The sequence below is a fragment of the Armigeres subalbatus genome, chromosome 1, assembly GCF_024139115.2.
Source record: "Armigeres subalbatus isolate Guangzhou_Male chromosome 1, GZ_Asu_2, whole genome shotgun sequence".
Taxonomy (NCBI): domain Eukaryota; kingdom Metazoa; phylum Arthropoda; class Insecta; order Diptera; family Culicidae; genus Armigeres; species Armigeres subalbatus.
This window is the reverse complement of record NC_085139.1, coordinates 160,974,730-160,992,156: the sequence shown is the minus strand read 5'-3', so window position 1 is coordinate 160,992,156 and position 17,427 is coordinate 160,974,730.

Below are 17,427 nucleotides of genomic sequence, written 5' to 3'. Positions count from 1 at the left end.
GTGTTGTGCTGGATCATTATCAGACGATAATGATTGCATTTTTCATGTGAAAACCTTTCACATGAAAATAGTAGGCGAGTTGTCGCCGGCGTCAACTTCTCAAATGTTGAATTCAAACGATAATAACTTCAGAATTTTCATTCAAACATTAATATTTACGAATATTAGCTAATTGTCAACAGTCCCGTTATATCTTTTATTTGGCGTTATGGTTTCATGGTAGTAAGGAAAAATAGTTCAAAATGTTAAGGCTTCAAATAAAGATACGGTTTTCAAACGAATTTTTATCACTTGATTATTTAAAAGTAAGATCGCGGGTGAGCTTGATATCCTCGAATTTTTGAAAATTTGTTTTTTTTTTCCATTCCTGGTTAGAAATGCATCTTTCAAGCATATAGGTTTGTTAAGTTTTGGAATAAAAACTTGTTTCATTACTTTCAAACGACCTAAACAGCGCAAAAATTATTGATATTTCCAACATTTTTCAGTCGCATCCAAGTTTTTAATTGCACATTCAGACGCCTAAAGTTAAGTACTAAGGAAGTTTTCAATAACCCTACTGTCAACATGATTGTGTAAAATTGAATACCAAAACAATAATTTTGATCAACATTTGCAACGAAACAAACCATATACAAAAATGGATAAAAAATGTACCGCCATCGGGGGTGACAATGGGTCTGGGGGGTGAGAATGGGTCATCGCTCTCACCGGCAGTCTGGAGGTCGTAAGGCAAAATCGTTCAAAAAGCTCTTATATTTTAGTCTTCTTGCCCTCAGATACATTCAATCTATTCTACAAGTATTCTAAGTGGTCGAAACAGTGACCCGTTCTCACCCCCATTTGACCCATTTTCACCCCCGACGACGGTATGCATGAAATGTGAATGTCATTTTGATAAAATTAAAAAGACTCAAACAAAATAAAAACTTTAAATTTGTTTCGAAGTCTCACATTATATGCGACTCATGAAACTTTTCATTTTACTTCTCCCAAATTCATGCGCCATTGATTGAAGAAAACAGAACTGTGCCAAAATCATTTAGGAATTTATCCGTAAACAAATTCTCGAATTCAAATCTGCCAAATAACAATATAGCAAGTTCTCGATAAGCAACAAAGTCGATCAAAAACGTTCGTTGGTTTGATCCTGAAAGATGTTGAAATTACGTTCCTTCGATGGCTCTCGTACCCACGACCATTAGTACGCTAGACTGGTGCTTTTAACCAACTATGCTAGAGTTTCCCAACACATGTGGAAGCTTTGGTTTGGGAAATGGTTTGTGAGTGCTTCGACTATGCGTCCGATTCGGGAATCTCGGGCTCATTCATAACATTATAGAGTAAATCCGGATGAAATTCCAAGTCTTTATTAAAATCGATATTTTTTTAAAGCAATCCGTTAAATTAAAACTACAATTTTTGTTTTTAATAGTTTAGGGATCCAACTACATAGTCCAGTAGTCATTTTCAAAACAAAACAAAAATCGGTCTGTACTATTTACGTTACGAAAAATTCAAATCCGGGTGAGATGCCGGACACCTCTGGGGGAGATGCCACACGTGGGGAATGTTGGAGAAATGGGATTATATTTTTATTTTTCGATGAACGATATTTTTCAGACATATTGCATATATTTTTCTATGGGATTATTTTTTTTTTTTCGATGAACGATATTTTTCAGACATTTTGCATATATTTTTCTATATCCACGACGTTTTATCAACTTGTCTAACATTTTAAGATGGCCTTATATTCTTTGAAGTAATGTTTTTCCATGCCTGGTTTTCTTTCGTAGTATCTCTTCTATGTCATAACATGTACCCATATTATTAACAATCGAAAACAAAGGATTGGGGCGCAAATGGATCTGTTTCTGATTATTGTGTAGTGAGCGCGCTTCTTATTATGATTACATCCCCCAGTGGTACATTGCCGCCACGCAGCTTAATGTTCATGAAACTTTTGTCTGTGCTCTGGGTTCCATATGACCGCCTGCCACTTTGAAAGGCTGCATTTTTTTTAGTTTTCAACCAATTCTCTTAATTTTTGGTAGTTTGGTAAAACTCGCCAAAATCTGTCCCCTAGGCGCAAATTCACTTGAAAAATCTTGGAAATAAGCGCTACAGCGCTTTTATCAAAAACTTTGTAACCGTTTAGTTACATAAGGACTGTTCAGTTTATAAAGAGGACACGTTGTATTGTCGATGTTTTTTAAACCATAAATCTTTTTAGAAATCTGTTTTGTTTCGTTGAATATCAATTTAGCTTATAAAAAAATGTGTTGCGAAACTTATGTTTACGCGAAATTCGAGAAGCTTTGACAATAGGCGCAATTTTGTTGAATTTAAACTGTTTTATCTCTTTTCAAAAATCACAGTTGATTCACAGTGTATTATAATTTACGATAAACAAACTCTATCAAAATTGACCAATCTGTCTGTTCTATATCGTCATGTGAAAGTGTCCTCTCAATAAACTGAACAGTCCTTATCTCTTAGATTTAATTTCAATTTGTGTGGCTTGTTTTGAAACTGTTGAGTTGATTTTAGAAATTGTTTTAAATTTAGTAGGAATAGTCAAAAATATGTTAATGTAGATCAGACCGCATCGTGCTTTCGTGCTGTGCGGTTCTTTCTCTCTTTGCGGAAGGAAGTTTTTAATACTACCCGAAGCTATTTTAATTTCAACGGTGCTTCTTAGCGCTATTTGTACCCACTGATCCCGTTACGATCTTTGCAAGGACCCGTGCCTTCGTTTTACGTTGGACCCGTTTGCGGAAGTAAAATTTCGACAAGCGGTGGTAATCCTGCAGGGACACCGTTCTGGGAAAAAATCTCTTAGAAGGTCACGTCTCCACGCTCAGCCATGAGCATTAATAAAAACAAGAGGAAGGGTGAGTCTCTGAATTCTCCACTTCCTTCAAAGAAACAAGGTTTCAAGACCGTCCTGCCTAAGCGCGGAAAAAATAGAAGGAAGCTGGTGAATTCAGATATTCCTTCTAACTCTAATATCGGAAATAATTCTTCTCCAATCGAACTGAGCAATCAGTTCGATTTGATTAATGATGAAATTGAGCAAATCGAATATACCTCTAGCCCAGGTGATTCGATTCATGCGAAAAAGCAAAGGATTCCGCCAATTGTGGTATCTGTTGCCGAGTTTTCTGGCTTCCGGAATGAGATTTTGAGTAACCTTCAGGGAATCAAGGTTTCATTTCAGATTGCTAGGAAGGGTGACTGCCGCGTTTTGCCGGGATCCTTTGACGATCGCAAAGAAGACCTTCAGTATTTAACTGAGAAGCGCCATAAATTCTTCACATACGACGACAACACTGAGCGATTGTTCAAAGTCGTCTTGAAAGGTCTCCCCAGTGATGATAAATCACTGGATGAGATTAAAATTGAAATTTCTCAATTACTTTGATTTTCACCAGTCCAAGTAATTAAGATAAAAAAGAAATCCCACTCTGGTACTTCCCAGATGGGCATTTCTCAAGAGTTTTATTTAGTTCATTTTAACAAAAGTGAACTAAATAATATGAAAAGTTTGGAAAAGGCCTGTATTATGTCCCATGTCCGTGTTACATGGGAACATTTCCTGAGGCCTGGGGAAATTCAAAACTCCACTCAGTGCCGTAAGTGCCAAAAGTGGGGTCATGGAACCAAACATTATCACATGGATGCTAAATGCATGATTTGTGGTGGAACCTCTCACGCCAAGGACGCGTGTCCTGTGAGAGAAGATTCCAATAAATTTAAATGTGCAAATTGTGGGGTCAATCATAAATCCAATTTCTGGGAATGCCCTTCACGCAAAAAATGTTTTGAATTCCCGTGCAAAATTGATGACGGGAAATTCCAATCGGATCCCAGATTCGACGGGTAGAAATTTTTCAAACGCTCAAATTTCGAAACCGGTTACCGGTCGAGCAATTCATACCCACCACAATTCACAAACAAATTTTGCCGCTCGTCAACGGGTAGCAAGCACTTCAGTAAATTCCAATTTTTCCAATGTACCCACGTATGCAAACATCGCTGCTGGTAGACAAAATTTCTCTTCTCAAAATGAGGTTTATATCCATGTCCCAACGGTCAATAATGGTCATGTTGCCGATTCAGGTAGCATGACTGCTTCCGATTTTGATGTTTTAACTGAACAATTGCATCACATGATTGATGCAATGTTCAAAGCAAATACCATACCAGAAGCTGTTCAGTTTGGTATAAAGTACACACAAAAAATTGTTATCGGACTCCGTTTTAATGGATCTAAATAATTGTGTGAAAGTTCTAAATTGGAATGCCCGCTCTCTAAAGGGTAAGGAAGATGAATTATTCAACTTCCTAACAGTTCATTCCTAACATGTTCTCCATGTCAGGATCGGCTCACAACAGCGTCTGTTCTCCATGTTAGGGGCGGCTGATCATCGTCCGAGTGCCAGCGAGGGACTCTAAGTGAAACTGTGCACCATGGTCCACCGGAAATAAGGAGGAATGGTCCTCCGAAAATTTAGGGGGTTTGGTGTCAGGCCCTGCAAGCCAGCCTTTAAAAATCATAAGCAACGAACAATCAACAAGAGAGTACGGACCGGAACCATCGGCGAAGACCACTGCGACGAAAAGGGACTAGCGATTGGAAACTCGGTTCGTGGAACTGCAAATCTCTCAACTTCATCAGGGAGCACACGCATACTCGCCGATGTGCTCAAGGACCGTGGATTCGGCATCGTAGCGCTGCAGGAGGTTTGTTGGAAGGGATCAATGGTGCGAACGTTTAGAGGTAATCATACCATCTACCAGAGCTGCGGCAACACACACGAGCTGGGACAGCTTTCATAGTGATGGGCGATATGCAAAGGCGCGTGATCGGGTGGTGGCCGATCAATGAAAGAATGTGCAGGTTGAGGATCAAAGGCCGGTTCTTCAACTTCAGCATAATCAACGTCCATAGCTCACACTCCGGAAGCACTGATGATGATAAGGACGCATGCTACGCGCAGCTGGAACGTGAGTACGACAGCTGCCCAAGCCACGACGTCAAAATCATCATAGGAGATTTGAACGCTCAGGTTGGCCAAGAGGAGGAGTTTAGACCGACTATTGGAAAGTTCAGCGCTCACCGGCTGACGAACGAAAACGGCCTACGACTAATTGATTTCGCCGCCTCCAAGAATATGGCCATTCGCAGCACCTACTTCCAACACAGCCTCCCGTATCGGTACACCTGGAGATCGCCACTGCAGACAGAATCACAAATCGACCACGTTCTGATTGATGGACGGCACTTCTCCGACATTATCGATGTCAGGACATATCGTGGCGCTAACATCGACTCTGACCACTATCTGGTGATGGTTAAACTGCGCCCAAAACTATCCGTCATCAACAATGTTCGGTACCGACGACCGCCGCGGTACGACCTAGAGCGACTGAAGCAACCTGATGTCGCCACTGCATACGCGCAGCATCTCGAGGCAGCGTTGCCGGAAGAGGGTGAGCTCGATGGGGCCCCTCTTGAGGACTGCTGGAATACAGTCAAAGCAGCCATTAACGACGCAGCGGAGAACAACGTCGGGTATATGGGTCGAAGTCGACGGAACGATTGGTTCGACGAAGAGTGCAGACAGATTCTGGAGGAGAAGGACGCAGCGCGGGCGGTCGCGCTGCAGCAAGGTACTCGGCAGAACGTGGAACGTTATAGACGGAAGCGGATACAGCAGACCCGCCTTTTTCAGGAGAAACGACCCCTGGAAGAAGCGGAGTGCGAGGAGATGGAACAGTTGTGCCGTTCTCAAGATACACGCAAGTTCTATCAGAAGCTCAACGCATCCCGCAAAGACTTCGTGCCGCGGGCCGAAATGTGCCGGGATAAGGATGGGAGCATCTTAACGGACGAACGTGTGGTGATCGAAAGGTGGAAGCAGCACTACGAGGAACATCTAAATGGCGCTGAGAGTACAGGCAATGAAAGTCAAGGCAGCGGAGGAGATGACTACGTCAGTTCAGCGGACGATGGAAGCCAACCAGCCCCCACCTTGAGGGAAGTTAAGGATGCCATTCAACAGCTAAAGACCAATAAAGCAGCTGGTAAGGATGGTATCGTAGCTGAGCTCATCAAGATGGGCCCGGAAAAGCTGGCCACTTGCCTGCACAAACTGATAGCCAGAATCTGGGAAAACGAACAGCTACCGGAGGAGTGGAAGAAAGGGGTTATATGCCCCATCTACAAGAAAGGCGACAAACTGGAGTGTGAGAACTTTCGAGCGATCACCATCCTTAATGCCGCCTACAAAGTGATATCCCAGATCATCTTCCGTCGTCTGTCACCATTAGTGAGCGAGTTCGTGGGAAGTTATCAAGCCGGCTTCGTTGACGGCCGCTCGACAACGGACCAGATCTTTACTGTACGGCAAATCCTTCAAAAATGCCGTGAATACCAGATCCCAACGCACCATCTGTTCGTTGATTTCAAGGCGGCATACGACAGTATAGACCGCGTAGAGCTATGGAAAATTATGGACGAGAACAGCTTCCCTGGAAAGCTTACCAGACTGATCAAAGCAACGGTGGATGGTGTGCAAAACTGTGTGAAGATCTCGGGCGAACACTCCAGTTCGTTCGAATCGCGCCGGGGACTAAAGACAAGGTGATGGACTTTCGTGCCTGTTGTTCAACATTGCGCTAGAAGGTGTCATGCGGAGAGCCGGGTGTAACAGCCGGGGTACGATTTTCAACAGATCCAGTCAATTTATTTGCTTCGCGGATGACATGGACATTGTCGGCCGAACATTTGCAAAGGTGGCAGAACTGTACACCCGCCCGAAACGTGAAGCAACAAAAGTTGGACTGGTGGTGAATGCGTCAAAGACAAAGTACATGCTTATGGGTGGAACCGAGCGTGACAGGGTCCGCCTGGGAAGCAGTGTTACGATAGACGGGGATACCTTCGAGGTGGTCGAGGAATTCGTCTACCTCGGATCCTTGCTAACGGCTGACAACAACGTTAGTCGTGAAATACGAATGCGCATCATCTGTGGAAGTCGGGCCTACTACGGGCTCCAGAAGAAACTGCGGTCAAAAAAGATTCGCCACCGCACCAAATGTGTCATGTACAAGACGTTAATAAGACCGGTAGTCCTCTACGGACACGAAACATGGACAATGCTCGAGGAGGACTTGCAAGCACTCGGAGTATTCGAGAGACGGGTGCTTAGGACCATCTTTGGCGGTGTACAAGAAGACGGTGTGTGGCGGCGAAGAATGAACCATGAGCTCGCCCAGCTCTACGGCGAACCCAGTATCCAGAAGGTAGCTAAAGCCGGAAGGGTACGATGGGCAGGGCATGTTGCAAGAATGCCGGACAACAACCCTGCAAAGATGGTGTTCGCTTCCGATCCGGCAGGTACGAGACGACGTGGAGCGCAGCGAGCGAGATGGGCAGACCAGATGCAAAACGACTTGGCGAGCGTGGGGCGTATTCGAGGATGGAGAGATGCGGCCTCGAACCGTGTATTGTGGCGTCAAATTGTTGATTCAGTGTTATCTGTATAGATGTAGACTAAATAAATGAAAAAATGAAAACAGTTCATAATGTGCATATTGCCATTATAACAGAAACTTATTTAAAGCCCGGACTCTCCATTAAAAGAGATCCAAATTATTTTATCTACAGAAATGATCGTCTTGACAGCGCCTGTGGTGGGGTCGCCATTGTCATTAATAGACGTATCAAACATAAATTATTTTCTTCGCTTGAAACCAAAGTTTTTGAAACCTTGGGAGTTTCTGTTGAAACAAATTTTGGTCAATTTTCCTTCATTGCAGCCTATTTGCCTTTTCAATGCAATGAGCTGCAAAAGAATTTGTTGAAAGCTGATCTTCAAATTCTGACTCGCAACAAATCAAAATTCTTCGTAATTGGTGACTTCAATGCCAAACACCGTTCATGGAATAATGCTCAAAGCAATTCCAATGGCAAAATTTTATTTGAAGATTGTTCTGCGGGATATTATACTATTCAATATCCCAATGGCCCAACTTGTTTTTCTTCCAGTCGAAATCCTTCTACAATTGATTTAGTTTTAACGGATTCAAGTCAGCTGTGTGGCCAATTGGTAACTCATGCTGACTTTGACTCTGATCACCTTCCTGTGACATTTGAAATCTCACAAGAAGCCATTTATAATCCAATCAGCTCTACTTTTAATTATCATAGAGCTGATTGGGATATCGATAGGAATTTTGATGTTGATATTCCTCTCGATACCAAAAGTGATATTGACAATGCGCTCGTATCTTTGACAAATTTAATTATCGAAGCCAGAGGCATTGCAATTCCGAAATGTGAAGTTAAACTCAACTCCATTATTATTGACGACGATCTTCAGCTACTGATCCGTCTTAAAAATGTGAGAAGAAGGCAATACCAAAGAACTCGAGATCCCGCATTGAAAGTTATTTGGCGAGATTTGCAAAATGAAATTAAAAAACGTTTCGCTATTCTGAGAAATACCAACTTTGAGAATAATGTCCCGAAGTTGGATCCCAGTTCGAAACCCTTTTGGAAATTAACAAAAATTCTTAAAAAACCTCAAAAGCCAATTCCAGCGCTTAAAGAAGGAAATAAAATTTCATTAACAAATGGCGAAAAGGCTCAAAAACTTGCTCAGCAGTTCGAGAGTGCCCATAATTTTAGTCTAGGTCTCACTAGTCCAATTGAGGATCAGGTTACACGGAGCTCCGAAGACATTCTCAATCAAGAGAATGTTTTTGACCCTTCGTTGGGAACTAATTTGGATGAAGTGAGATCTATTACTAGAAAATTTAAAAATATGAAAGCCCCGGGCGATGATGGTATTTTCTACAGTGTTGAGAAACTCACTCATATGAGTAAAAATTCCTCACTCATTGCTCATTTTTTCCGTGAGTACTCACGCGTGAGTTACTCACGACCTGTGAGTACTCACAAGTGAGCAAACGTGGTTTTGCTCACTCACGAGTGAGGAATTTTTGCTCATATGAGTAATCCAATAAGATTAGTTTTTGTTTCTTCCACAATGTTGATGTCAAGTTTTGGCCAATTCTGGTAGTTGTCAAGCAGTACGTAAAAATTTGTGGCATGAATTTATGAAAAAAGCTAAAGAATTTGTCAAATTATACGAATAAGAAATTGCTAATATATTGCGAATTACTATCAACGTGTTAATTAATAGCATAATAATAAATTTCGAAATGTAGTGCAGGATTGTTACGACTGCGCGGCTTTAGCTTCGGGTGAAAATTAAATAAATAAAATTATGGATCTAAAATAATTGAGAATAAATGTGTTGAAGTTAATGTTGAGATATAATTTACGTATGAAATCAATGTTTATATATGTTTGCCTTTTTCGTACAGCGATATATTCACTTCAAAGACGATTTTCAATAGAAGGCCGCGAGACTCATTGTGGTTAATACCAATTGACGAATATAGATGATGGTTGTGTGCGCGTGTTTTTGTGCATATGCGTGTGCTTGTTTGTGCGTGTGTACGTAGGCTTGAGTTTGCGTGTGTTTGTGTGTGAGTGTGTTTGAGTGTGCGCGCGTGTGTGTTTGTGTGTGCGCGTGTGTGTTTATGTGTGCGCGTGTTTAGGTATGTTTGTGTGTGCGTGCATGTGTGTTTGTGTTTGCGCACGTGTGTATTTGTGTGTTTGTTTGTGCGCGTATGTGTTTATGCACGTGCGCTTGAATGTTTATTATATTGCTTAAACTCTATGCAAGTTTGTCTTTCAATTCATAATCTAGACAAATTACATTATTTATTGTTGTAGGGGAAAAGATGGCTTAGGCATCAAATTTTAACTAAAAAATTAATAACAATAATATAAAGAACATGCAAAACAGTCACCATATCTTCAAAGCGAAGGGTTGTCATACTAATGGCGATTTGTTCAGATTCATTCCACTTCATTTTGGTACAAGTGTGCATAGAGCGGCAAATTAGAATGGTATCAAGAATACTAAATTACCAATATAGTCCATTATGGCGCTATGGTGTCACAAAAGGTAAGCAAAGTAGTAAAGAGACATTCCGAGAGGTGTCTCAACGTATGATGTAATATGCAACAGACCATGTCGAAATAAGGTAGTTGTAGGTAGGTAGGTAGATAGGTAGGCTCTTATATCAATAACATTTGCAAATTGAACAATTTTGGGTTAATATGTGTCGTTTTAAGCACTGCTGAAAAAATCTCAAAAATTCTTTGTTACTAATTTGGGTGCAAGGAACGAATTCGAGGAGTGGTAATCCTAATATGCTAGAAATCGTGTTTTGATTTCTGAGTTTGGAAATAAAGTTTTGAAAAATGTAATTCAAATAGTTGACAACTGTTAAATTTGTGTAATTTTTCGATTAAGGGCTCCCCCAAATACACGCGATGCGACAGTCGCGACGCGATTCTACCGCTTGGCGACAGCGATTCTGTCGCCGTTGGTATGGAAGCGAAAATAGAACATTGCCTGCAGCGACCAAACGATAGAATCGTGGCGACTAGTTGTCGCCGTTGCGGCGATGAAATCGCTTAGGTCTGGGGGAGCCTTAATGCACCCCTTGACTTTCGCTTTTGGGCCTTTTGAGACGCAAGATGCTGTCCGTTGCGTAATGTGGAAAGATTCACGAAGTGAACTATATTGTTAATCTACTATACATATCTGATGGTATTAAAAATCGTTTTTTATATAAAGCACTTCAAGTGAAAATAGTCACAATTCTAGTGATAAAAAATGACATCTCACGTGTATTTGACACTAATTCAGTTCTAGGTCGTGCGGATTTAAGTTCATGCTGCGTAAATGACGCGGATCTGGTTTTGGCCGGCGTGGAAAATATTTCAAGATCCCCGTAATACTTGATAATAAAATAATAATAAAATACTTGATATAAAACATTTTAGAGTAAAAACAATTGGCTATACAATCACATTTTAAAACTCGGCGTCTGAAAAAATGAGTAAAACTTGAACCACAGACAAAAAAACATAATACATTGAACATTCATTCATCAAATCCATCGTTGTTCAAACACTAACGACAACTGTTGACTTCAGCTAGCTGGGCTAATCACGAACTAGGTAGCGGTAGTGAGCAAACGTCAAAATAGAGTAAATTCGATGCACACGCCACTAGTGATCGATTGGCCAACTAATGATTATTTGAATTGACCAGTAAATCAGTGAACGATGGAAATTTGTCGAGTGTTATGTCTGTTTGTCTGTGCTTGAACTAAATGATCGAACCACGTCTGGTGGAACAGAAATTAATTGGAAAATTTAAATAATATTGAAGGCTTTGACTATAACGCATGTCCCTTCTAGCTATTTTTATGTTCGTAGTCTACGCACCCCAAAACACAAACACACACCAAAATACAAACACGCGCCTAAATACAAACAAGCAACTAAACACAAACACGCACCTAAAACATAAACACACAACTCAACACAAACACACAGCCAAAACATAAACACAAACACGCACCAAAATACAAACACGCAACTAAACACAAACGCGCACCCAAAACATAAACACGCAACTAAACACAAGCACGCACCTAAACACAAACACGCACCCAAAACTCAAACACGCACCCAAAACATAAACACACAACTAAACACAAACACGCAACTAAAGACAAGCACGCACCTAAATACAAACACGCACCAAAATACAAACACGCACCTAAACACAAACACGCACCTAAGCACAAACACGCACCCAAAACATAAACACACAACTTAACACAAACACACAGCTAAACACAAACACGCACCTAAATACAAACACGCAACTAAACACAAACACGCACCTAAATACAAACCCGCATCTAAACACAAGCACGCACCCAAAACATGAACACGCATATAGGGTAAGACGGTATAATATGCCCCCCCCTAAGGCAACTCCTTGATAACTTTTTACTTTTCAACGCAATTTATGCAAACTTTGTTTTATTTGGTAGTCCAGGAAGTCGCAAATGCATTGCCCGTGAGTAGTCATATAAAAATATTACAGATAACACGTAATAAAGCTTTTTTGAAAAGTCGCGAAAAAATGGATTTCAACAAGTGCCTGGGCAATACGCCCCACCTTAGCCAAAGGCGTTTCATAGCCCTTCATTAGTATTTTATCAATCCCATAATAAAAAGTTTACAAATCCTTATGCGCTTGACATTAAAAAACCAACATAGGTCCATTTTAGCAGGTGTGAATTGCATTTCAATATTTTCCATACAATTTGGAAGCAACTGCTGCAGGCTCGCTGCGCTTGTGTTTAGTTGGTAAGGGCATATCGTCCTGCCTACACTGGGGCGTTTTGGCCAGTGAAACATGTTTTCGAAAATCGTTACATTTTTGAAGATGGAAGCAATTTTATATCATATTAACCACTGAGAAAAGTTATTTTGTTGCCCAACTGAGTGTTCCAGTGCAAATTTTGTGGACAGTATGCCAGAGTCGCTCCAGAATGTTGAGCTAACAAACATTAAAAGTTACATCAAAACTGTAACTTTTTGTATTTTGCTATTATTTCCATTGTGTAATACAAAAATACTTCCACATTCACATAGTATGATGGGTTTACAAATACTTATAGGTACCAACTGATTTTGACCTTTAATTAGTTATAGTTTTCTAGAAATCAAAGGGGGGCGTTTTGGCCAGGTGGGGCGCATTATACCGTCTTACCCTAAACACAAACACGCATCTAAATACAAACACGCGCCTAAATAGAAACACGCACCCAAAACACAAACACGCACCAAAATACAAACACGCAACTAAACACAAACACGCACCCAAAACATAAACACGCAACTAAACTCAAGCACACACCTAAACACAAACCTGTACACGTATATTTCATGATCTTCAATTGACTTAGGAAATTCGCATTTTCAATTATTGCTAACCTTACAGTATATTTTTTAATACACCTATTTCCTCACTTACTCACCAAAAAAATCGAATGAGTAGTTTTACTCACTCAGGCGTGAGTTTACTCACGCGTGAGTGCTCACCATACCTGTGAGTACTCACGCGTGAGTAGAACTGGTTCAACTCATATGAGTGAGTGAGTGAGGATGGAACGAACCATGCTCACTCATTTCCCAACACTGTTTCTACATACTTATCAAAAAACTTCCTGAGAGCTCTTTATCCTTTTTGGTTCATTTATTTAACAAATGTTTTCAATTGGCATACTTCCCAGATAAATGGAAAAACGCCAAAGTTGTTCCAATTTTAAAGCCGGACAAAAATCCAGCTGAGGCTTCTAGTTATCGCCCAATCAGTTTGCTTTCTTCAATAAGCAAACTGTTTGAAAAGATTATTTTAAATAGAATGATGGCTCATATTAATGACAATTCTATTTTTGCTGATGAGCAATTTGGTTTTCGCCATGGGCATTCAACCACCCATCAGTTAATAAGAGTACTTAACGAATTTAATTCGGCTCAACAAATCTGAAGGATATTCGATTGGAGTTGCTCTTCTTGATATAGAGAAAGCATTTGACAGTGTTTGTCATGAAGGTTTGATTGTAAAATTGATGAGTTTTAATTTTCCTCTGTACATCATTAAACTGATTCAAAATTATTTATCAGATCGCTCACTTCAGGTAAACTATCAGAATTCCAAATCTGATAGATTACCTGTAAGGCTGGTGTCCCCCAAGGCAGCATACTGGGGCCCATATTGTATAACATTTTTACTTCTGACTTACCTGATTTACCACCAGGGTGTCTAAAATCTTTGTTTGCAGATGACACGGGCCTCTCAGCCAAAGGGCGAAGCCTTCGTGTCATTTGTAGTAGATTGCAAAAAAGTTTGGATATTTTCTCCACTTACTTGCAAAAATGGAAAATTTCCCCGAATGCTTCCAAAACTCAGCTTATAATTTTCCCACATAAACCTTCTAGCAGACATATTGTCACTATGAATGGGGTTCCAATTAATTGGTCTAGCGTAGCCAAATATTTAGGACTTCTGCTGGACCAAAAATTAACTTTTAAAAATCACATTGAAGGCCTTCAAGCCAAATGTAACAAATATATTAAGTGTCTATATCCACTTGTAAACAGAAAATCAAAACTTTGTCTTAAGAACAAACTTTTGATTTACAAACAAATTTTCAGACCAGCCATGTTGTATGCTGTGCCAATATGGACTAGTTGCTGCAATACCAGAAAGAAGGCACTTCAGAGGATTCAAAATAAAATTTTGAAAATGATTCTGAAGTTGCCTCCGTGGTATAGTACCAATGAACTTCATAGAATTTCTAATATTGAGACATTGCAACCAATGTCAAACAAAATAATTTCCAATTTTAGACAAAAAATCGTTGCAATCTTCTATTGCAACGATTAGCTCCTTGTACCCTTAGTATAAATTAGGTTAGGTTTAGTTTAAGTTAAAAACATTGTAATTCCTACCTGGTTCAATTAAACAAGAGTAAAAATCCTAACTGTCAGAGGCAATTGAAATGTATTAATAATAACTAAAAAGTAACATAGCAAATAAGGATGATAGTGTTAAGAAAACACGGAACACCTAGTCTAAGAAATGAAATTAGTTAAAAAAAAAATAAAAGAGTAAACCGGATGAAATGCCAAGTCTTTATTAAAATCGATATTTTTTTAAAGCAATCCGTTAAATTAAAACTACAATTTTTGTTTTTAATAGTTTAGGGATCCAACTACATAGTCAGTAGTCATTTTCAAAACAAAAAAAATCGGACTGTACTATTTACGTTACGAAAAAGTCAAATCCGGGTGAGATGCCACACCTCTGGGGGAGATGCCACACGTGGGGAATGTTGGAGTGATGGGATTATTTTTTTTTTTGGCGATGAACGATATTTTTCAGAAAAGCATAATCATTTATATTTGTAACAAATTCATAGCGTGATCAATTTCTTATTTCTACTATGTAAAAATACGCAGTCGAGGATATTAGTCATTAATGGGCTTCTATTTTATTGATTTTTGACATATTGCATATATTTTTCTATATCCACGACGTTTTATCAACTTGTCTAACATTCTAAGATGGCCTTATATTCTTTGAAGTAATGTTCTTCCATGCCTGGTTTTCTTTCGTAGTATCTCTTCTACCACCTTCTGTGTAGCTCCGATACGATTTGGGCGATAGCCGATAAAACAGCGTTCCAGCCAACTTCATCTTTACACATCCTCCGAACTAGGTTGTCCGGGGTAGTGTCCAGACCACATGTGGCAAGCATGTGGTCACGCATTGCGCGAAAACGTGGGCACACGAACAACACGTGTTTCGCCGTTTTCTCTAAACCTGCGCACACCAAACACTCGGGCGAAGCCGAGCAAGCCAGCTGCGTTACCTGCACTGTGATTTTGCAGCACGCTTAAACGCCGGGCACTTCGAACCCCCCATGGGGTGCTTGCTGTTCACAGCTTTGCTGGAACAAATCAAACAATTGGGAGGGTTCGTGCAGCATTGTGCCTTATGTCCCTCCAATCCGCAGCGTCGGCAGAGATTGCTTCTGTCAGGGCCTTTGCAGTCCCATTGCTTGTGCCCCGGTTCCAGGCACTTGAAGCAAACTTTGGGTTGCTCGTATATGCCCACAGGGCACACCGACCATCCCACCTTGACGCTCCCTAACTTGACTACCTTGGAGGCGTCCGCTGCAGATAGCCGAACCAATGCTACCTGCGTCCCTGCCGGACCTTTCCGTAGCCGAACGGCTGCGGTGGGCGTCTCCACTTCACACTGTTGCCGCAGTGCCGTGACGAGCTCTTCGACTTCGGTGATCTCGTCCAGGTCTTTAACCCTTAGATTCACCTCCGTCGTGAGTGCCCTCACCTTGACCGTCTCGCCTAGGACTTCCTCCGCCAACTTCTTGTAGGCGGCGCCCTTTTGCGAGACGCCCCGCTTCAGCTCGAGGATCATCTCGCCCATCCGGGTACGTCTTATTCGACGTACGTCGGTGCCGAGTTCATCGAGCTTGACGTCACTCCTCATCGCCTTCAAGACGTCCGAGTACTTAGCCTCATCCGTTTTGATGACTAGGGCATCGCCCTTGGAGCGATTGGCGCCTACCCTAGACTTCTTGCTACCCTCATTCGCATGAGCCTTTTTTTCGGCCCTTGACGTCTTCGGTTTCCTCTTGTTCTTGACCAGGGTCCAGGAGGTGTCATCCCCCTCTATTTCCCTGGTCTGGTGCGGCTGAGAGCTCTCAGCCTGCCGTAACCCCTTGCCACCGTCTTTCCTGGATGGACGCACCTTTTCAGGTCCTTCCTCCCCCGGTTTTGGAGGTACCTGGCTGAGGTTCAGCTTACCAGCCCCACTACCCTTGTTCGGGGTAGTAACCCTCCGCGTTTTGGACCGGCCCCCAGTGAGCTCATTCCCTGGAGACTGTCTCCCACGTTTTTGTGTCTGTTCCGTTGGAGCAGTCACCCCCGTCGTGCCCGCGAATACTTGAGCCTCAGTCTGGGTAGACTTTGGCACCACCGTCTTCGCTGGCACGCCCTCGGTCGATTCGACCTTGCCCGAGTCCGCGAATTCTTGGGCCTTAGTCTGGGTAGACCTCGACTCCACGGATTTCACGGGTTTACACTTGGCCGTCCCGACCGCCCTCTCCAGCTTGGCGTCCAACATCGACTTTCGAAGTTTCAGCAAGCTCCTCTTGAGGTCCTTACTGATATTATGCTTCGATGACGCAAAGTCGATGATGGCGTCCAGGTGTTCCGTCGCCACCTCGAAGGCCGAAAGCCCATCGCGTTTGCGGTTCATCGCCCCCACAACCTCGACCGGCGTAGCCGAGGAGAAGGTTAAGTGACCCACGCATGCGCTGCGCACCGAGCTGCCGACTATTGCCTCTGGCCTCCTAGGCGGAGATCTGAACAACCCACCTCTTGCGAAGGGGTTGTCGCCTACACTACTACCACTAATTGAAGAATTGACTTGGTTTTCCATTTTGGTCCCACGAGTTGCGCGGGAAAAGAGGTCCACCACGCCAGAGCCCAGCATGACGCGGTAAGGGACAACTACTGTGGAGGGTGCCCAGGTACCCCACAGGCTCCGTTAAAGGCCTAGCTCATTATTTCACCCCCCTGGCCATGCATCCCCTCGGAACGGGTCGCTTAACGCCTTGGGATTAGGGGTTAGGGACGATGGTCCCCTTGGTCGCACCCACTCACTCTAGCTGATGTCAGAAGGACAGTGCCCAGGCTGCACTACCAGCTAAGTACAAAACCCTTAGCTGGCGGTCGATTATCATCGGAAGACCCGTGGAAGCGTGAGGTTGGAACTTGCGAGGACCAGAGCTGTGTGGGTCGCTCCTTCCCAGACATCAACTCACCATTTCGCAGCCCATGTCCGTGTGTGTGTCTTTGCGTATGTATGTGTGTGC